Source organism: Schistocerca cancellata, chromosome 6 (assembly GCF_023864275.1).
Source record: "Schistocerca cancellata isolate TAMUIC-IGC-003103 chromosome 6, iqSchCanc2.1, whole genome shotgun sequence".
NCBI classification, from domain to species: domain Eukaryota; kingdom Metazoa; phylum Arthropoda; class Insecta; order Orthoptera; family Acrididae; genus Schistocerca; species Schistocerca cancellata.
The window spans coordinates 356943001-356970452 of record NC_064631.1 but is presented as its reverse complement, the minus strand read 5'-3'; the positions used below and the strand labels follow the sequence as shown (position 1 = coordinate 356970452).

Here is a 27452-nt window from a genome sequence, read left to right as displayed (position 1 = left end):
CCACCAATACCAATTCCAATCTCCCAGGAATGTTGACATGCTGCATCATTCTGTTGCAGCATAATGCCCTCCCACATGTGGCCAAGTCTGTTTCGACTACACTGCGGGCGTTTTGCTGGAAAGCCCTTACACATTCCCCGTACACTCCCGATCTAAGCCCATTAGTGTTTCATAATTTTGGAGCCTTGAAGAAAGACATTGGTAACTGTCGAGTGCACGCCTGACTACAACCGCGACAAAATAATTCATTATAGTCGGTCTCAACAGCACATAAATAAGAATGATCAGAGATTATTTACTTCTTTTAAATACTACTGTTATTCTTGGTGCTAAGTTTTCATAAGTTTTACAATAACATGTACACACCACCACCATAACAACTTTAAACAAACCAAAAAAGAAAAACATCACAGACTGACATCTCCGCCAATGCACTACCCTTTTATACATTTGTAAGCGTCACTATCTGTATACGTGCATATCGCTTTCCCACTATTTCTATCGCCTCATTGTATTTGAGACATCACCTGACACTCAAAAGAATTACAAAATTGGAAATAAATTCTTGCAAAATCATGACTTCGATGACGTTCACGATGACGACTATCGTAAAATAATGGTATAGGGATGGGTTTCGCGTCGCCAGCCTAAGGCGCCTTCTCCCGGCGTCAGCGTTTCGCCGTCACCCACTGCGTCCTCAGGGACGGCGCAGCAATCAGCCGGCAGCGCCCTCATTCAGCCCACCAATACCTGCAGCTTCCACACCAGCGCGTTTGATTGCCGCGCATAATTCCGTTCTGCTCGCCTTCCCCTGCAGCCACGAGGGAGGCAGGCGACGTCACGGCCACGGAATAGCTGCGGGAATGGCCGTCTATTTTAATCGCAGCAGCGTACTCCGCAGTGGAAGAGCTGAAAAAGTTCTTTTTTCGATTACAGCGACGGTAATCAAGGATTAGCAATTAATTTTGAATGTAAAAGAAAGTGTAAGCCGTTGCGAAATGTAAGGGTGCGATTTCGTCCAATTACTCACTGCGTTGTTTCACTGGTATCAGTCAATTTAAATTAGAGTTACTAAATTGATTAGTATGAAAGGAGCCTACTACACTTCATTTCCGCTATTCAAGGCGAGATTAACGGAAGGAAGGAGCAAATTTCATGAATAAGTTCCTTGAATTATATGGATCCAAGTAAAACTGAAGTAGGTCCAGAAGTACTCTCGTGAAAAATCTTCAAATATACAACACATATAGCACGGAAAAAAGGTCCAGACATTGGAGAGGGTCAGAGGAATTCATAGGGAACATTACTGAAGTAACGATTTGGACACAAATATGGAAACACTAAGAGAATTACACGGTTGAACATGCTGTATCCGGCCACGAACTGACACCTTTGCAACTTCCTCGACACGTGCAAGTGTCATTCGTAGTCAGAGCAGCTTTCTGTATAATTGTGCGTGTATTATGTTGGAGCTCTCTGAATTCGATTTGTTAGTTGATTTGGAGGAGGGGACCAAACAGCGAGGTCATCGGTTCCATCGGATTATGGAAGGTTGAGTAAGGAAGTGAGACATGCCCTTTCAAAGGAACCATCTCGGCATTCACTTGAAGCGATTTAGGGAAAACCTAAATCAGGATGGTCGGGCACGGACTTGAACCGTCGTCGTCCAGTGTGCTAACCATTGCGCCGCACCGCTCTGTTTTGTATTAGAACACGGGCGAATTGTTGGTGGTAATACTCTCTTTCAAATTCTAAAGGTGGCAAGGGTAAAATACAGAGAGCGAAAGGCTATTTACAATTTGTACAGAAACCAGATGGCAGTTATAAGAGTCGAGGGACATGAAATGGAAGCAGCGGTTGGGAAGGGAGTGAGACAGGGTTGTAGCCTCTCCCCGATGTTATTCAATCTGTATATTGAGCAAGCAGTAAAGGTAACAAAAGAAAAATTCGGAGTAGGTATTGAAATCCATGGAGAAGAAATAAAAACTTTGAGGTTCGCCGATGACATTGTAATTCTGTCAGAGACAGCAAAGGACTTGCAAGAGCAGTTGAACGGAATGGACAGTGTTTTGAAAGGAGGATATAAGATGAACATCAACAAAAGCAAAACGAGGATAATGGAATGTAGTCGAATTAAGTCGGGTGATGCTGAGGGAATTAGATTAGGAAATGAGACAAAGTAGTAAAGGAGTTTTGCTATTTGGGGAGCAAAATAACTGATGATGGTCGAAGTAGAGAGGGTATAAAATGTAGACTGGCAATGGCAAGGAAAGCGTTTCTGAAGAAGAGAAATTTCTTAACATCGAGTATAGATTTAAGTGTCAGGAAGTCGTTTCTGAAAGTATTTGTATGGAGTGTAGCCATGTACGGAAGTGAAACATGGATGATAAATAGTTTGTACAAGAAGAGAATACAAGCTTTCGAAATGTGGTGCTACAGAAGAATGCTGAAGATTAGATGGGTAGATCACATAACTAATGAGGAGGTATTTAATAGATTTGGGGAGAAAGGAGTTTGTGGCACAACTTGACAAGAAGAAGGGACGGGTTGGCAGGACATGTTATAAGGCATCAAGGGGTCACAAATTTAGCATTGGAATGCAGCGTGGAGTGTAAAAATCGTAGAGGGAGACCAAGAGATGAATACACTAAGCCGATTGAGAAGGATGTAGGTTGCAGTAGGTACTGGGAGATGAAGAAGCTTGCACAGGATAGGGTAGCATGGAGAGCCGCATCAAACCAGTCTCAGGACTGAAGACCACAACAACAACAGTATCGTGATGTTTCAAGAGGCACTGTAACAAAGTTTTATACCGTTTACAGTGAAAGCGGAAAAGCATCACCCGATAAGTCGCAACGCGGACGAAAGTTTGTGTTGAACGATCGTGACAGACGGTCATGGACGAGAACTATAGCTGCCTAAGTTACTGCAGAACTGTTCGTCGTACTTCAGAGCCCTGTCAGCACTAACACAACATGGTGGAAGCTCCATAAGCGAGAGTATGCAGGGCGAGCTGGAAATCCAAGACCATTCGTCAGTGATGCAAATACCCGTAACTGGAAAACGTGGAGCCGACAGATCCGTCACATTGTACCATATTTATTCTTCAGTTGTGATGCTGCCTCGCAAGACGACAGGGCTTCTGTTCACACAGCTCCCAGCGTCAAAGTCTCTATTTACTAGCACGACTATGAATTGATGCATCTTTCCTGGCCACCGCAAGTCTCCAAATTTGTGGTAAGGTCTTATGGCACCAAACTGCTGAGGTCATCGGTCCCTAAGCATTCAAACTACTTAAGCTAACTTAAACTAACTTACGCTACGGACAACACACACACTCATGTACGAGGGAGGACTCGAACCTCCGATGGGGGGAGCCGCACGGACTGTGACAAGGCGCCTTAGACCGAGCGGCTACCCCGTGCGGTTTGTCATACTTTATCACTACAAATGAATACTGAAACTATAATAATTAATATATGACCAAATAATTAATATATCAAACGACAACCTCTTCCCATAACAACACTGGTGTCGTAGATACTTGTTTGAAAGTCACTGGTAAATTGCTCTGAGAAAAATTAATCTTAGGCACCAGCAAAAAAGTTATTTCATTTACGTAATGTCTAAGATTGTTCTACTGAACGTTATTTTCACTGTTAGAATACAAATCTAATAAATTCCTGTGGGTTCTTGTCCTCGGAGTTCAGATATTGTAATACTGATCGAAAGAATTAATGTCTGATTATTTCTGCAGTTTGAAATTGCCTCTCCATATGCTCACGTAATGGCGGCAGATAAAACACAGTCTGGACCGGGTATTCTTACCAACGTAATTTTTCGTAGAAAATCAACATCATCAACCTTTCCCTTTATGCTGGATTAAATGCCAGAATCCTACATCGTTCTGACTGTTCACGATATCAATATTATTCACCAGTTACCAACAATTCAGTATCACTGTACAAAGCGCTAATGGCCGCTTTTCTACTTCCTGCGGACACAAAACTCAAAATATTCATAGTAGGTTATCTAGTTACAAATAAAAGTCCGTACACTAGAATTCCATTTAGTAAATTGTACGTTATGCTTTAGATTACTTGTGCTTCACACAACACGATTATTTTTTACAATATTTAAAAGAAGAGACCTGAGCTTAATCTTCGATCTCAGCCGATTCACACATCACGGTGAACCACACAAGGTAAAAAAATTCTCAGACAATACAATGGAAATACATTCTTTTTGTGGTATTATCTTTTGTTATACAATCATTCTTTGTAGAAAACTGTTTATAAAAATAATAAAACATATTGTTGTTGGAAATTATTTACATTTCAAAATATTATATGTCTTTTCTTTATCAGTTTTCACGTAGAGGCTTAAAACTCATTTCTGGAAAAATGTTCATCACTTCATAAATTTCGAGCACTGTCACATACACTTGTGAAACAAAATATTGGCATTGACATTACAAGTTGTACTAAGGTGATTTATGTGAAAAGCTTTTCGACGTGATTATGGCCGCACGAAACGCATTAACGGAGTTTTAACGCGGAGTGTTAGTTGGAGCTAGATGCATGGGACACCGCCCTTAGGAAAATTTTAGGAAATTCAATATTCCGAAATCTACGGTGTCAAGAGTGTTCAAATGGTTCTGAGCACTATGGGACTTAACATCAGAGGTCATCAGTCCCCTTAGAACTACTTAAATCTAACTAACCTAAGGACATCACAGACATCCATGCCCGAAGCAGGATTCGAACCTGCGACCATAGCGGTCGCGCGGTTCCAGACTGAGGCGCCTAGAACCCCTCGGCCACACCGGCCGGTCTGTCAAGAGTGTGCCGAGAGTACCAAAGTTAACGCATTACCCACGACGCAGTGGCCGACAGTCTTAACGACCGAGAGCAGCGGCTTTTGCTTAGAGCTGTCAGTGCTACACACAAGCAGTACTGCGAGAAATAACCGCCGAAATCAGTGTGGGCGTACTACGAACGTATCCGTTAGGACAGTGTGGCGAAATTTGGCGTTACTGGGCTATGGCAACAGACTACCGACGCAAGTGACTTTGCTAACAATACGACATCGCGTGCAGCACCACCCTTGAGTTCGTGGCTATATGGATAGGACTCTAGACAATTGGAAACACGTGGACTGGTCAGATGAATCTCGATTTCAGTTGGTAAGAGCTGACCGTATGGTTCGAGTGTGGCGCAAACGCCAGAAAGTCATGGATCCAAGTTGTCAACAAGGACTGGTGGCTGCACAATGGTATGAGCTGTGTTTGCATGGAACATACTTGGTTCTCTGGTCCAACTGAACCGATCACTGACTGGAAATTGTTATGTTCGGCTACATGAAGACCATTTGCAGCCATTTACGGAATTCGCGTTCCCAGACACCAGTGTCGTGTCACCCGGGCACAATTGTTCGCCACTAGTTTGAAGAACATGCTGGACTATTCGAGCGAATGATTTCGCCATGCAGATCGCCCGACGTGAAAGCACTGAACATTTGTGGAACATAACGTAGAGACTAGTTCGTGCACAAAATCCTGTGCCGCAACACTTCCGCAATTATGGACGTCTATAGACGTAGCATGACTCAATATTTCTGCAGGGGACTCCCAACGTCATGTTGAGCCCACGCCATGTCGATTTACTGCAGGACGCCGGGCAAAAGGATGTCCGACACGTTATTAGGAAGTGTTTCACGACTTCTGTCACCTCGGTGCAGCGAGGGAAGTTGGAAATTCAATCGGAAATTGACTGTGTGAGGGGAATAAAGTGACATCAACTGGGCCTCAAATAAAACTGCCTGGTTTCTGAATAGAAATACAACTGAATCTATTTGAACAGATTGTTATTACAACAGTATTAAGAATGACTGCAGAGAAATCTAAAATGAAAAGTGAGCCAATATTGTTAGAAACTGACATTCTTCAAACAGAAAGGTCGAGGAGTTAAAGAATGTATAAGAAGTAATTCAAGAAAATAGCTTAGAAAAATGTCAAGGATGAAACGCTACATAAAATTTAAATGGAATACTTAATAAGAAGTAATAAAAGGCGCATATCAAAAACAGTAAAAATAATGCATTATGATAGTGAAACCAGGATGTCTCTATGCAAGAGAACGCCTAGCACTGATTTATAAATTAGCTAAAGTAGAAATATTAAAGAGAATGGTGGGGAAGGATTCAATTACAGTAAGATGCCAAGAAGCCTGTAAACTGAGAAGCAATAGTGAGATATGACAAAACTTAGAAAGAAAAATAACAGCCACTAAGGAAAGGAGAAGAATAGTTTTGTAGAAAATTATGCAGGGAGGATGACAATATCCTTACAAAGCAGGTCATCAAGTTTTTCTGGGAAAAGAAATTAATAAGAAAGTACTGACAGTGCTGAAAAAAATAGAGAAATTTAAAAACATGAGAAGAAAAAGGAAGAGATACTTTCAGAAGGTAAGCATTACATTTGGAAGAATTCTAAAGAAGAAGCTGTGGGTGAACAGCAGTTGTCTGAAGGAAGAAAAAGTGTTGTGATGAGTACTGGAGGAAGAGAAGAGAGCAAATGAGAAGGAAATCAGATTGTCAGGAGGTTACTACTCGATCAGAAAAACAGAAAAAAATAATGTAGTAGTGTCAGAAACAAGTATCTTTAAAACTATATCTTTTTATCATTTCTCTACAAATTACTACACAGAATTACGCATTTGTCATATCTGTTAACTAGGTAACAAATTCCCTTTGCATAAATTCTTTGTCCTGACACTGTAGCAAGTTTTTGACGACACCTTCGCCGGACACGGAACGTTCATAGCCAAGACAGTTTTTACTGTATGTAAAGGGGTGGTAGTCACTCTGAACCAGTGTAGACTCTAGGACCGATTTTCAAAAAGGTCCTCTATAAGTTCCTGTGTCTACTGGGCAGAGTCCGGTTGACAGTTGTCGTTCAGAATAACTCTATCCGTAGCCAAGAGGTGAAGTCTCTTGCTTTAAACGTCTCTTCTATGTTTTCTTTGTGCTTTACAGTAGGCTTGAGAATTGACTGTCCTGCTACTTTCTGTAAGATACAGAGGCAAAAATCCTTAAAAAGTAGACTTTTGCAAGGGATAGTAGTTTCGTTTGTTGGCCAGTGGGGTTTAGCCCTATCGAAAAAAATGAAAGTAATGAGCATTGGTATAAATTAGATTAGTGACAAACAACATCAAAACTGACGCTACGTAGCAAACGAAGTGAATTCTGCCACCTTAGAAGTAAAATAACACATGACGGGCAAGGAAAAAAACATAAAATGTAGACTAGCAAACACAAAGGGTAAATTCCTGCTCGAAAGAAGTTGATCAGTCTAAAAAAATTGGCCTTAATTTGAGAAAGAAATTCCTGAAATGTGCTTTTGGAGCACAGCAATGTATGAAAATGAAGCGTGGATTGTGGGATCAATAGAAAAGGAGAGAGTCGAAGCTGTCGTGATATGGTGCTGTGGAAGGATGTTGAAAATGAGGTGGACTGTACTACAGTGCCAGCAAGGAAACGAGCAGATGGAAAAAATGAGAAAAAGACAGAATGAGAGAACGTGTGGAAGCCAGGGAATAGCTTCAGTGGTGCTAGAGGAAGCTGTAGAGGATAAAAACCGTAGGACAAGACAGAGATCGTAATGTATACAACAAATGATTAAAAACATTAGCGGTACGAAATTCTGAGTACAAGAGATTGGTATAGGAGAGAAATGGTGCGCCGCATCAGTCCAGACGGAAGACTGATAGGGGGAAAAATAATATGTAGTTACTTTCAACTTCGTTTCTGCTTTTTCTTACAACCATAATGCAAAAAGAAACTATCGTACGTGAATAACACGAAAGTTCTACTGACCTTATAAATGGTGCTTAGTAACTGAAAAACACTTTCGTTTCCGTTGGAAATATGTGCAGCATAAGGTGCTGAGCTACATCAGCATCAAATTCATCCAGTTAACCATGCATACGAGATGATCACGTCATCCGTTTTAGACACAGTGGTGCAGCTTTCGTCTCGTTGCAAAAAGACAACAACCTTTACTGTACCACATTAGGAGTCTCTGTACCACATTTCGTGAAAACACGTGTCCGTGTTAGTACTTCAGTACTGTATTCCACTAATGTATTAGTGTCATGAATTTTTCCCTTTGTGTATACTATAAAGGCTGACAACTAACAAAAACACCGATCATGGATGTAACCACTCAAACTAAAATTATCTATATCAAAATATTTTGTCAAAGACCGTTGTTCATTCATGCAGCATTGTTTTACGTGTATGCGGCTACTGGCAGCGACGAGGAAACCTACACGTATGCATTTGGTGCGTCTTTGTACCTGACCTACAAAATTTATGGTATAAATACCACAACCAGTGATAGTGCCATATAGAGTGTATGAGTACAAATATCTGAACAGTAATTAGTCTCTGACCTTTCGTATTAAACCTGATCCTATTTATCGGTTTTTGTGCCTCCTGTCATGCTAGTTTGTCGCTTGGTTTAAGCTTACAACAGTCAGGCATCATCTGCTGGCAGGAAGACGAAAAACATAGATTTGAATCTCGGTGGTGTCTGATCAGAAAGCTCTTCTACAGTATGGGAATATTATTTTAAAACAATAAGGTTTATTTTTTCGCAGACTGTTTTATTTCACTCTTCTGTACATGCTTCCTGCTTCACAACTACTGACTTACCAGTGTTCTATACTGGAACATTCTGTTACCCTTCGCCACCAACTATATCAGTGTTTTACTGTAGTAAAACAACTGATGTGGTTACACACACAAATAACGTTGCGCCCGAGAACATTTTGGTACTACAAATAATTGACCACTATAAAATGAAACCAACAGTTTTTTTCTATGAATACGACATGGGAATGTTAGAACTCCCCCAGGTACACTCTCTATCTCTATCTCTATCTCTCTCTCTCTCTCTTGCTTTAAATTCCTATTTAACTGACATTGTATTGTGTTGTATTCGATGAAGTCACTGAAACTTCAATTTGGACGGTGCCGAGTAAAGTGTTCTAGGTGCGAGACTCTATTAGGAAACAATGTACCGTGTTTGTAATTTAAAAGTGCAAACGTAACAAAAGAGATGGGGGAAAACAAAAACTGTTGAAAGAAGGTGACGGAGAGGAATAAATGACGGATGCTTCACGGAAAGGGAACACGTTAATGGAACGGCTTTCATCCCGGGACGCAGTATGACCCGGTTTCAGCCGATAATGGGAGATCATAATTGCGTTCCCGACCGCGCGATTCCAAGTCTCGTTCCCGCCTTTGACCGGTTGCTCTCGGCTGGCCGCACTACCGCCGTACCTATGCGCTACAATATCCCGTCGGACAAAGCAAATGACCGTCCCTTTGAAGCGAACCTTTCAAGTGAACTGTGCTGTTAAATCAAGATACAGGTTAGTGGCGTAATTGTAGGTCGAAGGACTAGTCAATGCCGTAGCAGTGGCCGGAAACATAAACAGCAGAATCGTCGTAGAGTTCCGTTCACCGCTTCAACAAAACTTAGCTGAACGATGAATGACAATGTCCGAGAAAAGCTGTCTAGTGTAGAACAGTGAAAATCTAAAAACGAAAACAGCATCCAGTTACAAGCCAAAAGTGAGAGGAAACAAAAAATGATAATTATTCTCATTGTTCAGCTTTCAGCTTGCATGTTTGCCATCATTCTATAATGGAGGGTATTAGTTGCCAGGATAACCTGAGACTTGCTATCGACAAATGAAGAAATTGGGTGTGCAAACGAAGTGAGGCGCGTTTAAAGCTACAATCCGTAGTTTTGTAAAAGAAGATTCCAATCACAGTCGCTGTTACGTCGAGCAGAAAGTTGTGAGAAAGCAAGTGTTCAAAGACAGGCTGAAGCACACCATCCATCTCTGGCAGGGATGCCGTCACTCATCCGCCACTGTGGCATTAGGACATCTCCAGACCTGTAGCTGTAGTATACCGAAAATTGCGGCCATTTTTTTCTCTTCTGTATGACAGTGCTTCAAATTCTGTTTGCTTAATTGTACTGAATCGCCCCGTCTGTGCTTAGAGTGCTCTCTTTCCAAACAACAAGAATGCTTTTATGAGTAACGTTGTTTTCGCGAGTGTGCACAGGCTTTTAGCGGTGAGAACATTTGCAAATGCTGAAAGTAGGATGATTTAACACGTGATGGATGGGGTGCCTCATTAGGTCCGCGAGGAAGAATGCGTTCAGCGTTATTCCGGCCTATTTTAGTAAACAGGTTCTGTTAGGGCAGGAATTTCAATGCATAGAAGATGAGACATCAATAATGCTAGCGTTAACTATTTCTGGGACACTATACAATTTCCGAGAGATTGGCTTGGCTCTTATTTTACATAGTCATGTGACGTCACAATAACATTGAGAGTCTTTTAGATGGTGAGTCGCCACGTGGACGTTTTGCGGCGAGGTGTCAGTCACGTTGGGGCAGGTACGCATGGCTGGACGCAGCTCGTATGTTCCGTTAGGATAGCAAGGGATAAAGCAGCCTGTGCTATTCTGGAACAGATTTCTATAGTGCGGTCTGTGACGTCAATATCCACAGGTATAGCCTCAGCAGCGGTAAACACTCATGCTGCCCAGAGGCTTTTCGCATACGGGATCGGTGTGACCGCGCCTTGGAGTTGTGTGACGAGCTGGACAGGGTTGTGTGCTGTACCTCACATGATCGGCGAGAATGTGACGGCAGAGGAGGAGATGCTGCGAAATCGGGCCGCTGCGAGCAGCCTGGTTGCTGCTGCCTAACCCGCTAGCCTGAGGGGGGGGGGGGGGGGGGCGGCGGACCATGGACGCCAGAGCGATGCTGTGGTGGCCGTGGCCGGGGTGGCATCGGGGTCGGGGGCGGCGGTGGCGGCGGGAGCGGCGAGGGCGACGAGGGCGGCGGGAGTCGAGTCGCGGGGCATGTTTTTTACTAGCAATCTTTTGTTTAAACTGTATTCCATCGATTTCACCGGCCAATAGGATGCTGCGAATAAAAAAAAAACACTCCATACATGTGAAGATATAGATTTAATTAATTTTCATAAATTTTTTATATCAACTTGGTGTTAGCGATACAATAGTTAAGGGGAGGGTGTGCGTTAGTGGGTGACACGGAGCAAAAAAATTCGTAGTAGTTGACGGAAAGTCATCGAGTAAAACAGAAGAGATTTCAGGCGTTCCCCAAGGTAGTGTTATAGGCCTTTTGCTGTTCCTTATCTATATAAACGATTTGGGATACAATATGAGCAGCCGTCTTCGGTTGTTTGCAGATGACGCTCTCGTTCATCGACTAATAAAGTCATCAGAAGATCAAAACAAACTGCAAAACGATTTACAAAAAGTATTTTAATTGTGCGAAAAGTGGCAGTTGACCCTAAGTCATCCACATGAGTACGAAAAGGAACTCGTTAAACTTCGGTTACTCTATAAATCAGTCTAATTTACAAGCAGTAAATTCAACTAAATACCTAGGTATTACAATTACGAACAACTTTAATTGGAAAGAACACATAGAAAATTTTGTGGGGTAAGCTAACCAAAGGCTGCGTTGTATTGGCAGGACACATAGAAAATGTAACAGACCTACTAAGGAGACTGCCTACACTACGCTTGTCCGTCTTCTTTTAGAATACCGCTGCGAGGTTTGGGATCCTTACCAGGTAGGGATGACGGAGTACATCGAAAAAGTTCAAAGAAAGGCAGCACGTTTTGTATTATCGTGAAATATGGGAGAGAGTGTCACAGAAATGGTACGGGATTTGGGCTGAAAAATCATTAAAATAAAGGCGTTTTTCGTGGCGACGGAATCTTCTCACGTAATTCCAATCACCAACTTTCTCCTCCGAATGCGAAAATATTTTGTTGACACCGACCTATATAGGGCGGAACGATCACCACTATAAAATAAGGGAAATCAGAGCTCGTATAGGTGTTCATTCTTTCTGCGCACTATACGAGGTTGGAATAAAAGAGAATTGTGAAGGTGGTTCGATGAACCCTCTGCCAGGCACTTAAATGTGATTTACAGAGTATCCATGTAGATGTATAATAGCAGAATAAGTGTAGAACACTAAGTTAATTAGCATAACACAGTACAATAGATCAAGCAGGTGGGTGAGAAAGAAGAATGCACCAGAAATGGCGTTCAAAAGCATGTGAAACTCGAAAAGTGTACCAGAAATTGGTGGGAGGACATAAATTACTTAATTTAGCATTAAAGGCGGCATAATAGTTTAAGGAGATGGGGGTAACATGGAAAACCACTTAACAGAACAATATATTAAGTGCTGACGAAGGGCCAAACAGACTACAGTGGCGAACATAGGGTTATGCAACATGTTTGCTCCATGGAATTACTTATTACAAGACCTACATGTTTCCAAACAGCAGAGAATGATGACCAAGAGAAATCCAACCCCCACAAACTAATTTTTTTTATAAATAAACAATATAGCCTTGATATTGATTTTATGACACCCTTCCTCTCCACCACCAGACCGCCATCTTGGATTACTTCATGGAAGGGATGACAGCGGCCTCTGGTGGCACTACTGTGTACTAGGTCAGTTAGAGTCCAGATCTCGTGGCGAAAACACTGGATGGTGGTGCTGCCTCTAATTATTTAAATAGAGACTGGTGCATGCAAAACAATGACTTTTGTCCAGCACAGGTTGAGTCCTTCCCCACCAATCCCTTGGAAGAGGTGGTGGTTGGATGACTTAGGTTAATGGAGGTAGCCCAAGTGCCCTTTCTTTCTGGCCATTTTCTTAGGTTAGCAGAGATAGTGAATTGACCTATCTCCCCTCTAAATATTCAAACTTCGCACCAATCTCTAGGAAGACGTGGCGCTCAGATGACTTAGGTTAGTGGAGATAGCCCAAGCCACCTATCTGCCCATCATTTTCTTAGGTTAGTAGAGGTTCCATTGTCCTGATGGAATTTGAACTTCCCACGAGGGGTGTGTGGCAGGGGGATGCGTCACTTTCCCACCAGAGAGGTTAATTAATTGATAAATTTGATTAAGTAGGCAATCAAAATGATAAGAGTGAGAGGGGGGCCTATTCCAATAACTCAGACCTGAAAGTGTACCTGTAGCAGTGAGGGGTAGGGGGTTTCCTGAGGGTGGAGTGGAGTGGGAGGGGGTGGGGGAACAATAGGCCAAGTGTGGTGACATGGAAAACCACTTAACAGAACAATAGGTTAAGGACCTGTCAGTCAAAGGAGAACAATAAGTTAAGTACCTGTCGATCAAAGGAGAACAATAGTGCATACCTGCCCCTGATGTAGGCAACCCTCACTAACAAAATGGACAGGGGTGGACACCATTAAAAGAAAGGCGTTTTTTGTTGTGGCGGAAACTTCTCACAAATTTCTGAACAGCAACTTTCTCCTCCGGATGCGAAAATATTTTTTTTACACCAACCTACATAGGGAGAAACAATCACCATGCTAAAGTAAGGGAAATCAGAACTCGTACAGAAAAATATAGGTGTTCGTTCGTTCTTTCTGCGCACTATACGAGATTGGAACACTAGAGAATTGTGAAGGAGGTTCAATGAACCTTCTGCCAGGCACTTAAATGTGATTTGCAGAGTATGAGTGTAAACGTAGATGTAGAAATGGAAACTACGCAAAAATATCACAGCCTTTATTGCATAGGACTGGGCTTCATGTTAGCAGGGAAACTTGGTCTGTCTGCGGAATTTTGTGTCAAATGTCATGAGCGAAAGAGAGAGGTGAGGACATGAAAAGGGTGGGAGGAGAAAGGCAGTAACATCATACACTCCAATATTCTTATAAGTGGAGCGTTGGCATACGCTACGGAGCTAAACGCCAGTGCTCTGCCCTGTATAGAACAACAATTAAGGACTGAGTAACACTTTTAGTTATACAGTTCTCTTAACAATCATTTTGCGATTCACACTTTAGTGTCTGTTAATTGGAGTTTTGTGTGGATTAACCACAGGCTGGTTTAATTAAAAATGGTTATAGTACTCTCCTTAACAAACTATACTGTCTCGTTTCCACGCGCGACTTCGTGTTTCTTTCGGCGCCATTTGAGACGAAATTATGTAGACATAGCTAGGAGTCCATCTACAGCGTTTTCACCCAAGGCTATTCTCTGTCTGTACATAGTCTCTCTAAACAGACTAACTTTTCTTGCTAGCTTCAAGCCCAGTTCTATGTGACAAAAGCTGCTGCGACTGTCAGTCATTATTGGTTTGTCCATCTTGAAGTTACTGTGATTAATTAAAGAAAATTTTACACTAGACACAGTGCCCATTTATTTAAAAACATACTCTGTGGTCATTCTGGAAATATGGGTTCGTATGTTTTACATGTTGGTCATGGCAATACAAAAAAAAGGATTTCTTTATAAAGTTGGCGTGCAATTTACTTAAAATGTTTCTGCCTCTTGTTCACATATTCTGCAAATCACTAGTTTTTCCTTCGTATCAGCGGTGGTTTGAGATCGAAAGAAACTTTGTTGTACATGTACGTTGTCAGCTTCTTTCTTTTTTTTTTTTTTTTTTTTTTTTTTGTTGCCCTTTCTGGAAGCGCTTTCTCTTATGCTGCACTGGCGTTATTTGCACATCGCTTCACTTCAGAAATAGAACTGTAGTTATATTAACGGTATTACGGTGTTTTCGTTTAGGGTGTGAGCGTTGCCAACCTCTTTATTTTATTATTGTAATTTGTGGGGGTGTGATGAGGTAGGGGAGGGGGAGTGGAATTAGACTGTAGGGTACGAAAATGGGGAAATGCTATTGTCTAGGGGGGGGGGGATATAGTTAGCGAGTGCGGTAGGTTGGGTAGGTGTGAGTCAGCTTAAATTAGTATAGATGTCTTACATGTTCTACAGCACGGTTTTGCAAGCTGTGTTTTGCAGAACACTCGTATTCCAGGGGAAGTGAAAAACGGCTCGGCGAAAACTATTACTTTGTGGATCTTTATCGACATTCTGACGACGCTAATTATTTTTTAAAATTTTTGTTGTGATATTTGTGTTATTACTTACGATTTAAGATTAGTATAATCACTGGATATAAGAAGTCTTATCAACTTTCAAAGTAAACAAAGTGTCCCCTCAAAGTACCACAATCCGTCAGATGAAAAGTTTGGGGACCCCTCTTCCACAGAGATGAGAGTGTGAGGGCTGCGGGGGTGGGGCGCGGGGGTAGAGAGTTCTGGAGTTCTGGTTCGAATTTTGGATTTTCGGAGGTTAGTGACTATAGGAAAGAAACTGGGAGGAGATGGTAGTATTGGTGAATGGGGCCAGATTGGGGGAGTGTGTCATGTGTGGGAATGTGTTCATGAGTATATATTTAACGTTATATTAAGTGGTCTGTTGGTTGGGTTTAAATAGTGTGCCGCCTGTCAGGTCGACCTGATCATTCGTGAGTTGTTCCGTTTCTTATATGATTTTTTGGATGTGGTGGTAACTTGTGGGGTGTTTTTTGTTGTTTATTTTTACGATTTTCGTGTTTGCGTATCTGGCGGGAATTTTGTGTTGGTGATGATGTAAGCGTTCTGCGAAAGTTGGACGAGCTGTCCTATATTTCCTTGCTCTTATCAAGTGTACCGGTATGAAATGCGCATTTTTTTTTGTGAAAATGAAACACTAATTTTGAATTGAAAAGTAAAAACATTTTATTCAAAGTACAAACCATTGCTTTCTATACACTTTGACCATCTTTCTGGCAATTTGTGGACACCACACCAATAGAAATGTTCGTCTTTTGAAGCAAACCAATAACACACCCAATTTTCGACTACTTCGTGCCGGCCGAAGTGGCCGTGCGGTTCTGGGCGCTACAATCTAGAGCCGCGTGACCGCTACGGTCGCAGGTTCGAATCCTGCCTCGGGCATGGATGTGTGTGATGTCCTTAGGTTAGTTAGGTTTAAGTAGTTCTAAGTTCTAGGGGACTGATGACCACAGCAGTTAAGTCCCATAGTGCTCAGAGACATTTGACTTCTTCGTAGGAATCGAAAGGTTCCTCAGTCAATGCGTGTCCCATTGATAAAAACACTGGACTCGCATTCGGGAGGACGACGGTTCAATCCCGCGTCCGGCCATCCTGATTTAGGTTTTCCGTGATTTCCCTAAATCACTCCAGGCAAATGCCGGGATGGTTCCTCTGAAAGGGCACGGCCGACTTCCTTCCCCATCCTTCCCTAATTCGATGAGACCGATGACCACGCTGTCTGGTCTCCTTCCCCAACCAACCAACCAACCAACCATTGATAAAAACAAATGGTAGTCGGAAGGGGCCAAGTCAGGTGAATACGGTGAGTGGATTAGCAGCTCCCAGCCAAGTGTTTTGATTCTATCCTGAACCAGTTTTGCTTTGTGTGCAGGTGCATTGTCGTGTAAAAAAATTACTTTGCCATGTCTTCTGGCCCATTCTGGTCTTTTTTTGATAATTCATAGTTCAAATTGATCATCTGTTGTCTTCATCGATTAGTATTCACAGTTTCACCGGGTTTTAGAAGCTCATGATACACCACACCTTTCTGATCCCACCAAACATAGAGCATTGTCTTCTTGCCGAATCGATGTGGTTTTGCAGTCGATGTTGATGGTTGTCCCGGATTAACCCACGATTTTTACCGTTTAGGATTTTAAAAATAAATAGATTTTTCTTCGCCAGTAACAATTCGATGCAAAATTGATTTTCTTTCATGTCTTTGAAACAAAATTTGACTTACGGTTTTTCGGTTTTCCATCTGTCTTTCATTCACTTCATGTGGCACCCATTTTCCGCACTTTGGGATCTTTCTCATAGCTTTCAAACGGTCAGAAATTGTTTTTTGTGCAACATTTAGCAATGCTGCCATTTTCTTCTGACTCAATATTGCTTGCAATTCGGCGTCTTCGAACTTGTTTGGGGGTCTTCCACGTTCTTCATTTCTTACATCAAAATCATTATTTCTGAACCGTTGAAACCATTTTTTGCATGTTGCTTCTGATAGAGCATGACCACCATATGCCTCGACAAGCATTCGATGCGACTCTACAGTACTTTTCTTCAAATGAAAACAAAAAATTCATGCTTTCCGCAAATCAACACTTTCTGGTACAAAATTCACATTGTTAACACGATGAAAACATACGATGTTTGTTCCATCACTTGATGTATACTACATATCTTTGAGAGATGTCATACCAACCAAACAAAAAAAAAATTAAGGCTCGTTCACAATAAACGTTCCCTATCGACACATTTGTACCTTAACGTTTATTTCATACCGGTACACCTGGTACATGCTCTTTGTATCTGGTGACAAATATCCTCCTGGTTTAACCTATGTGTCATATATCACATGTGTTATATTTCAGTTGGTATATTTCTGATATAGAAGAGTTTTTTCTATTATTGTTGGAAAGTACTTCTGAACTGAATTGTTTCTATTGTGGGCTGAGGATAGCTTTAATTATTGTTACATCGTAACGATGACGTATGCCTTTGAATTTAATTTTTCGGGTCGATTTCCTGACAACTGCATTCACCGCTTATTCTTTCGTTACAGCAAGGGAAACATGCGTTTCATAGTCGGTGGAACGATCTCTCTTTCTCAGCATTTGGAAAGCTCACAATATTGTTACGTTCTTCACGACGTAGCAGGGAGCTAGTAACTGTACAAAGTCACAAGTGAATGCCACAGAAGGTGTAATTGAACATTTTCCGGATCCGCTTCTAAATGTTCTCACAAATACTCTTAAGGTTTCCAGAACATTTCTTATAATGTACAGAAACGGCATGGGGCATATTAGAATCGTCACGTGGAAGCATCGGAGGACCTACCGTTTAATAAAGAAGCCCATTTAGAGCGGGGAGCGGAGCTGTTAAGATCAAAGACAGGGGACAAATGTAGGCCACAGGCATGCGGCCCCGGAAATTACGTAATGGATGCTGCTGACAAAGAAGACGCGAACCGTACAACGTGGCTGTCGCGAGGACGCTCGCCTTCGCGCTGCTCATTTGCTTTCTTTTAATGACAACACAATTTCCTTTTAAAATCTTTTCTTACAAGGAACAAAGACGGCGCGGCCCGTCTATTCAAAATTGGAGTGAACATTAAGCGTCGGGCACGGAGACGAAAGATTATGTTCCCTCTTGCTTCTCTTTATATGATTAGCCTTCATTCAGTGATGGAAATGCTGAATAAGAAGCTTAATATCTTACAAATTTTCTTCCTTCGACGTCTTATGATACCCTTCCGTCCACAACGGAAGAACAGGAATCGAACAAGAAAGCTGAAAACTTGCGTTTCGAAATTACTACGAGTAAATTGAATCATGCTTGGCGTATTAAAATATTCTTGAAGGAAAACGGAATGGCAGAGACGGAGGTAAACAGAAAAACGTTGGAACGGCTTTGTGCCAATAACTTTGGCTTCGCGTTTGAGGTTCTTGACCGCTAATTTGGGAGAAAAATTGCTGTGAACACCGATTTGACGAGCCTTCTACTTATTTATCCGTCTTGATCTCAAAATGATACGCAGAATTAGCAGTTTCGCTGATTGACCAAAATCCACAGGTCTCATTGTTACTAGCGTTGATCCATAAATAGTGAGTATTAACTATTTACATGTGCGTACTGTAAAATTAATTCGTTACTATATCTCCACCACGCCGGGCGGTAAAACAGATCTGCAACTTTCTTATGATTACAATAATTGTTGGAGTAACCATCTTACACGGAGTAGAAAGTTTTATTCGTCTATTGTTGACTGGTTTCCCATATTACACGAACGAATTGTAATTATGTTCTTCCTGTACACCAAATATAAGCCGAACGCAAAACCATTTCTCCTGTCAGACCCAGTCAAGAAATTTACGTTAAGAACACGTTCCTTGTGTCTGACGGACAGCTCAACACTCATGAAACTTTTCGCGAAATTTTCCAGTTACCCACTGGACACCTGTATACTGTAACAGATGGTTCAAATGGCTCTGAGACTTTGGGACTTAACTTCTGATGTCATCAGTCCCCTAGAACTTAGAACTACTTAAACCTAACTAACCTACGGACATCACACACATCCATGCCCGAGGCAGGATTCGAACCTGCGACAGTAGCGGTCGCGCGGTTCCAGACTGAAGTGCCTAGAGCCAATAAGCCGATAAAAACAGCGACCTGAAGGGCTATAACAGAGTGTACTACATTTACTGTCATAAAAATAAATCCTAATGTTCTGTCAACACTTAAATATCAGCTGACTGATGACCTCAGAAGTTAAGTCCCATAGTGCTCAGAGCCAAATATCTGCTGTTATCTATTGCCTACAATATACCTCACAACTACTGTAGCTTTTTAACATAATATGTGCAATATAATCCACATTTCGTTCTACATTTCTATGTCCACATATACAATAGTCACATTCCTGGAAGAGCGCACATTGTATGGCATTATATGTAATAGGCAATTTTCCATTGACGGATGGAACGACTTTCAAGGGCAGGTGTGTGCTGATGTTAACGCAGTATTTACGATGTCTCACAGTATTGACAGCATGCTAGGTAGTACTAAGTTCGTTTTTATAACTTCGTGTCGAGAGAACTTACGGAACAACGTTTCATTATTTTGTGCGTCAAACGTCAATGTTTTTATAACTCGGTATAAGAAGTAGGAGAAAAACCAGTTTCCATTCTTTACACGTCATTGTATGTTCTCCAGTAGTTCTACGTGACAGAATTTAACAAACGCGAAAAATACTCCGTACTGAAAACAAAAATGTTTCGAAACTTCAGAAAAAACAGCTTCACTTCTGTCAATGAGGCTACCTCTCGCGTTATGCGTGGCTGAACATATATCGTCAACCTATTTCATGTTCCTGCTCGCAGTTGCTACCAAATATAACGAAAGGAATGTCGAGTTTAGATCAACGCTCTGTCTGAAGTTCACTAACCGTTACTATGAAGGGCGATGTAACACTTATTTTTCTCGCGCAGTTTCGGTTCAAGTATGTAGAATTTGTTGTGGACATCGTTGAATACTCCCGCTTCAGCAGTCAATAGTTTAACGAAGTTCCTACAGGTGGCTGCGCTACACACAGCCTTTAAAATGACGTCTGTTACGGAGGATCGCTCCAAGCAGAGAGTTATCATTGAAATTCTTTTGGCGTAAAACCAGAGCATCACAGGTATTCATAGGCGCTTTCAGAATGTCTACGGAGACCTGGCAGTAAACGAAAGCTCGATGACTCGTTGGGCGAGACGTCTGTCATCCCAGCTACGAGGTCGTGCAAACCTGTCCAGTCTTCCTCGTGCCGACCGGCCGCACACGGCTGTGACTCCTGCAGTATTGGAACGTGCGGACACTCTCATTCGAGGTGATGGACAGATCACAATAAAACACCTCGCCGCACAACTGGAAGTGTCTGTTAGTAGTGCTGACACACTCGTCCACCAGTTGGGGTACTCAAAGGCGTGTGCCCGCTGGGGTCCTCGCCACCTAACGGAAGACCTTGAAGAGCAACGAAGGACCATCTGTGCGGAACTGCTTGCGCGTTACGAGGCTGATCGTGACAATTTTTTGTCGAGGCGGTCACAGACGGTGAAATATTAGTTCATCACTTTGAACCCGAAACAAAACGCAAGCCATGGAATTGCATCGTACCACCTCTCCGCAGAAGAAAAAGTTTAGAGCCGCACCTTCAGCCCCAAAAGCCATGGCGACGGTCTTCTGGGAATCTGAAAGGATTACACTGTTTGATGTCCTGCTTCATGGTGCAACGATCAACTCAGAAGTGTTTTGTGTTACCCTCAAGATATTTTAGGGAAAGACTTCAGCGTTTTCGTCCCCACAAAAATGAAAGAAAGGAACTTCTCCTTCTTCGTGACAATGCATGGCCTCACACGTCAGTGGACCCAAGATGAGATTGCAAAACTTCACTGGACTTTTCTTCCTCATCCCCTCTACAGTCCGGAACTAGAATCGCATTCGGGAGGACGACGGTTCAATCCCGCGTCCGGCCATCCCGATTTAGGATTTCCGTGGTTCCCCTAAATCGCTCCAGGCAAATGCCGGGATGGTTCTTTCGAAAGGGCACGGCCGACTTCCTTCCCCGTCCTTCCCTAATCCGATGAGACCGATGACCTCACGTCTGGTCTTCCCCCCACAACAATCCAACCCAGACCAGAACTCCCACCTAACGACTTCCATCTGTTTTGCCCAATAAAGGATGCACTCTGTGTGAAGCAGTACTTAGTTAATTTGGAGGTTATGAATTAGCAAGGCTTTGGCTCCAACGTCGACGAGTGGAGTGGTACCATGCGGGCATACAGGCCTCCCCAAAACGATGCTGTACGGCAGCCGCATTGAACGGAGATTATGTTGTTCCAGAGTTCCCATGTGTGTGAATTTCTAAGGGACCAAACTGCTGAGACCATCGGTCCCTAGACTTACACACTACTTAAACTAACTTATTCTAAGAACAACACACACGCCCATGCACGAAGGAGGACTCGAACTTCCGGCGGAAGCGGCCGCGCAATTCGTGACATGGCGTCTCAAACAGCGCGGCCACTCAGCGCGGCTGATTAGGTTGTAAAATAGGGTTCTGTAGCCAGAAGAGTGGGGAATGTTGTGGTGTACTGTAAGCCTGAATAAAGCAAACCTGCTTTCAGAAAATGAGTGTTGCATTACTTATTGAAAGCTCCTCGTAGAGTCATGTATATAACTTCCATAATGGAGCTGCTGCACGAACCTTAGCTATGTGCAGACCATTGTACCAAAAACTACTCGTATCAGCAGACGCAGTAATCTTGTTTTGTTTTTCTTAGTTTTGAAACTCTAGGATTGGTATGTGAAGAACTCTTCCTTTATCTGGAGGATACAAACGCTTGCCATGATCTAGTTCTTGTCAGCCGCCAGTGTTTGTATTCATAAATTTCGTTTCGATAATGGTGTCCTGAGTTTTCCTGCAAAGAAGGGAAAAGGAGTGTTTTCCGACGCGTTTAGCAGGATTCTTTTCACGTTCTAACATACACGGAGGAGATTTATTTAATGGATCGGATACATACATCCTAATGAAGCGCTTCTGAAAAGCGAGACGTTTCGCAACATACTAGTTTTTCTACTTACACAAACTGTCAAAGGATGGGCATGGCACAACGCCATTATGTATATGGAACGAACTCTTGGTAGCGTTAGTAGCATAGGCCGTGATACGTCAGCGAATAAATAACTAGGTAGCCCCACAACAAGTTACAGTGACGAAAACGCCTTATCGACAGGTCCGTTTTTACTGTCGGGAAATAGGTCGACCAGTCTGTAGGCCGACATTAAAATGAAACTGCCCGCGGATGGAACACCAAAAGCTACTCACAGCTGAATTTACTTCGCTCGATATTCAGGTCACCGTAAGCTGTGGGTGTAGCACGGCGCGTTAACTGCATTACGGCAACAGTCCGTGCCGTGATGCTTATCACACACGTCTTCGGAGATTCCTTCTGCGTTTATAAACCCTAACACACCTTCGTCAGAACACACTATGTAGAGCAACAGAGTCGTCAATTAATATGATAAGTCAAAAAGGAAAGCTCTAGTGAGATAATGGTGGAGGCACCCCTAATATCGGTTGCAGCACAAAAAAATGGCTCTGAGCACTACGGGACTCAACTGCTGTGGTCATAAGTCCCCTAGAACTTAGAACTACTTAAACCTAACTAACCTAAGGACATCACACACATCCATGCCCGAGGCAGGATTCCAACCTGCGACCGTAGCGGTCATGCGGTTCCAGACTGTAGCGCCTTTAATCGCTCGGCCACTCCGGTCGGCGGTTGCAGTACAGTAACTGGTTGAAATTAGTATTTTATTAGACTCTGCATGTGAAACAGAGCCGGCCGGAGTGGCCGAGCGGTTCTAGGCGCTACAGTCTGAAACCGCGCGACCGATACGGTCGCAGGTTCGAATCCTGCCTCGGGCATGGATGTGTGTGATGTCCTTAGGTTAGTTAGGTTTAAATAGTTCTAAGTTCTAGGGGACTGATGACCACAGCAGTTAAGTCCCATAGTGTTCAGAGCCATTTGAACCATTTGTGAAACAGATAACTATGTTTAAAGAAAATTTGTACACAAGGTGTGTACTAAGAGACATCTGTACTATTCGAATAGAAATACGGCTAGTAGTTGTAACTTCCATATTTGAGACCTCATTTAAAACTGTTGCCATAATTCATCCACTACTTGAGATATACACACTTTGAGAGGAAGTGAAAATCTCGGTACAGGTAGTTGTATCCTTTCACACACATACTGCGTTTCAAATGGTTCAAATGGCTCTGAGCACTTAACTTCTGAGGTCATCAGTCCCCTAGAACTTAGAACTACTTAAACCTAACACATCCATGCCCGAGGTAGGATTCGAACCTGCGACCGTAGCGGTCTCGCGGTTCCAGACTGTAGCGCCTAGAACCGCTCGGCCACTTCGGCCGGCTACTGCGTTTCAGTCATGACATTAATGTTTAGGTTCATTCTTCTTTTGCTTGCACAGCTAACCTCAAAACGTGTCCCCCAACACGAATTTAAGTACATTTTAAGGTTTGGAAAAAATTCTTCTTGCTTGAGTCAGCTTTTTGAAAATTAATATGGCCAATTGCGGTATTTTACACATTAAACCGATTTCTAACTCGATGTAGTTTAATGTAGCTACTACTAACAAAGGCAAAGTGTAGGCATTATTCTAGCATAAATCTCTCTCGAAAACACTGTTCTACGTTTCATCACATGTGAATGACCAACAAAAATTCGTTTTTAGAGTTAATGACTTTTTCCGAAGTTGCATATTACTGTGAAAAATGAAATATAGAGTGGTCGTAATTAAACTTTCGCTACTTGAGACGGGCCCATGAGCAACGAGTGACCGTAGGATATTGAAACCTCGTGAAAACTTTTGTGGGGACGTACTGAAGGAAAGTAAGGAATAAACCACTGAATGAAATACATTTTAATTTCCACCTCAGAGGGTAACATTTGTTACTTGCATATCATGTTTGCATTCCAGGTTACAAATGTTGCACAGTGTGATCACCATCTGCATCCCCGTCAGACTGCAACCGCATTAGAGATACCATTCCAGAATTGTTTGTAGATCCTTTTCGGACGGTGGACCATGGAAACGGTGGACTATGGAATTTTCAGCTGTCGTGCCGCAGCTCGTTCACTGCTTGAAGATCGCACACTACGTCCAGCAGTCTCAGCCATGGTAACAGCAACTTCTTCAACAATTTTTGATGCAATTCCCAAATCGAGTGTTAATTCCAACTTCCAAATCGTGTTTTTCGACCCCGACCGGAAAGTGGGCCTCTCCATATTCCTTTAGAGCCTCGATGCTCGCGAAGAGCAGTAGCACTGTTGTTGTTTCAATAAAACAAGTTTACGAATAAAGCTCTGCTCACTGTGTCCAGATCCACGTTGACTGCCTGCAACTGTAATGTTGTCTTGCAACCCTACGTCAGAATACCACTACTGGCGCCTAACGGCCAGACACTGACACCACTAACCACACAAATCCTGAGGCGCACCGGCTGAAAATCATTCCTATGAAGTTGGGTACGCATACAACAAATAGTTTTCCGTCTACACTGGATCAAGTAGCGAAATTTTAATCATAACTACAGTGTATATCAAATAACAATACAAAAAATTACCAGTGTTACTTTAGGACACATCAACAATGGAATGCTCAAAAATGGCTCTGAGCACTATGGGACCACACATCTGTGGTCATCAGTCCCCTAGAACTTAGAACTACTTAAACCTAACCAACCGAAGGACATCACACACATCCATGCCCGAGGCAGGATTCCAACCTGCGACCGTACAAGTTGCGCGGTTCCGGACTGAGCGCCTAGAACCGCTAGACCACCGCGGCCGGCAATGGAATGCTCAAATCACGTGAAGTAACGAACAAACGAGTTGCTGGTCACTTCAGGTGAATAAATTTTTTCGCTAATAAGTTTACGCGATTTACAATTCTGGAATTTTACGAGTAACTCTGTTCATCTTACTTCAGATGACACACGTCGTCGCTTCGTCACCGGTATGCGTCATCCGCAACGTGTTATTTCACAAACAGGAAATTTTCCATCTTTTATGGTTTAATTTTGAAAGAAATACTTTGATTTTAAATGTTAACCGTCTTCAGAACTAAGATCTGTGAGGATGACGAGGATGACATTGTACTAACGCGTCCCTGTGACTATAACGTTACAGCGGCACCCCTCATAAAAAAAGTTGCATCGGCATACAGGAAACTGTTAGTAAACTTCCACTTTGGGTGTACTGAAGCCAACCACATTTCTGTCGATATAGTGTTGTAATGGTTCTTTATTTACGTGACCATTACGGCTCTCCAACCCCAGTTCTCGATACCAGTAATATCGTACTACTTTTCTGCGAAGTAACAGACATATTTTTGTGACAATATTCACATTTGGTTTTATTAATGTATAGGTACTCCGTTGTATCAATTTATTACAGTGATATGGTTCTTGTGTGTATTCACTTCTGTGAGACTGTCATAATCTTTGACTTACTTGTAACAGTTTTGGCGCGAATGCGCACAGACCAGTCTTTGTTTCACTTTGCAGAAGTTAAGTTGTTATTTCGCTTTGTAAAAGAACAGTCCAGTCTTGTGTTTGGTTAAAGTGGAAATTAAATATTTGAAGATAGATACAATACTGTTTTCTTGATGATGTGACAATTAAGAGGAAGTATATGTGAATTGACAAGAAGTTTAGTAAAAGTGTGCATCGCGAACATCAAGTCAAAAATTATTTCTAGCATACCATTGTTCTGATCTGGGATTGTTTGATCATTAACAATTTCCTGAAAAACGCATTTTTTAGGTCTTCAAATATTGCTTAAATACAGATCTGGACCTTCTAGCAGTCAAAGTGGAATCATCCAAGAATCAAGAAGATGAGCCATAAATACTTCGACGAAATCTACGTGGGAATCCATTCAAGATAAGTGCCAAAATTAATGACTTTTATACAGTGACTTCATTACTTTCATTCTGACGATACCATCTACAGTGAATAACTTTGTTGTTGCCCGATAAAGCGAACATATGCTGCGTGAGCAACATTATTAATCTGATTTCTAACCTACTTTGCAAGTGGTGGTATTGTTAGAGTGTGTAGCAGCCGAAGACTAACCGCGTTAAAAAGCTTAGGAGGCCATATTAGCAACTAATTCTCAAATATCATTGTCACATGACTATCTCGGGTAATAACAAATATTTCGAGAGAGCGACGTGTAAGCTCAGTACTTAGTAGGTCACCTAAGAACTAAAGCAATTTATGGGAAGTCAGTATTTTGGAGAAAGAGGACTACATAAAAGAAAAATTCGGGTATTGCGGTAATTGCAAAGAGGTTCTGAGGACAACTCATGTGAAACCTAGGAAAGTGAAGCAAGATCGGAATTTAGTTTCTAATTTACCTTCATACACAGCTTACGTAGCATGCGTAGCTTGTGTGACAGAGGAGGAGGTTATGCAGACACGTCTTATGAATGACTGTTTGGTTTAGATCAGATATAAACTGTCTACCGCATCAGGATTCGAACCTGGAACCGTAGCTTTCCCTTACAATAGTGCCTTGTGGTGCTGCTCAGGCACAGCTCACGACCCGCTTTCACTATTTCACTTCCATCAGTATCCCTCTCCGACATAGCAACTTATACAGAAGAGCTTCTGTTAAGGTTTGTAGGATAGGAAAGACATACTGGCGGAAATAAATCTGTGAGGGCTGGTAGCGAGTCCTGCATAGATAGCTCAGTGGGTAACAGAATTATCCGCGGAAGGCAAGTTTTCTTGTTCGAGTCCCTACCAGGCACGCGGTTTTAACCTACAAGGGAGATTCAAAACAGTGTGTACTGTGCCGTTGGAAACTTTCATGCTTATTGTAAGAACATCGTGAAGAAATTTTAGAAACTGTCTCCATTTTATGTTCTGCACCATCACCCGTCACCTCGAATAATAAACAAGTGCTTCGCCGTTGTCATCACGGGCAAAAATCACTGACAGTTGTTTTCACTCCTAATGCCGAGGGTGAGACAGCCGTGGAAAGCTAGTGTGCGATTCGAAGCGACGCGACGCATGGATCGAGAATTTTTCATTCGATCATGCCACGGCAAAAGTTACCGAGAACATTACGAGAGCATTTGAGAAATGGATTTGGTCCTCTCAGAAACACAACACAGTATGTGAAACACAAACACACACTTGTTACGCGATTGGTGACACACGTAACGGTCACTTCTCAGGTTGTCTGTGGCGACTGCATCCAACTGCTGGTTGATAACATAATCAGTTACCATATCGTAGACTGACGTTTGAGCATCAGCGCTGGACCCGAAGACAGGCCTGATAATCGGTGAACAATAAGAGAGTTTTCCATTGTGT

General features: G+C 42.3%; 1 protein-coding gene across 3 annotated transcripts in view; it reads right to left on the bottom strand.

Moving 5' to 3' along the window:
• LOC126191410 (hemicentin-2-like) overlaps positions 1-27452 on the bottom strand; it is a 1933978-nt gene that overhangs the window by 1280145 nt on the left and 626381 nt on the right. The window lies entirely within an intron of this gene.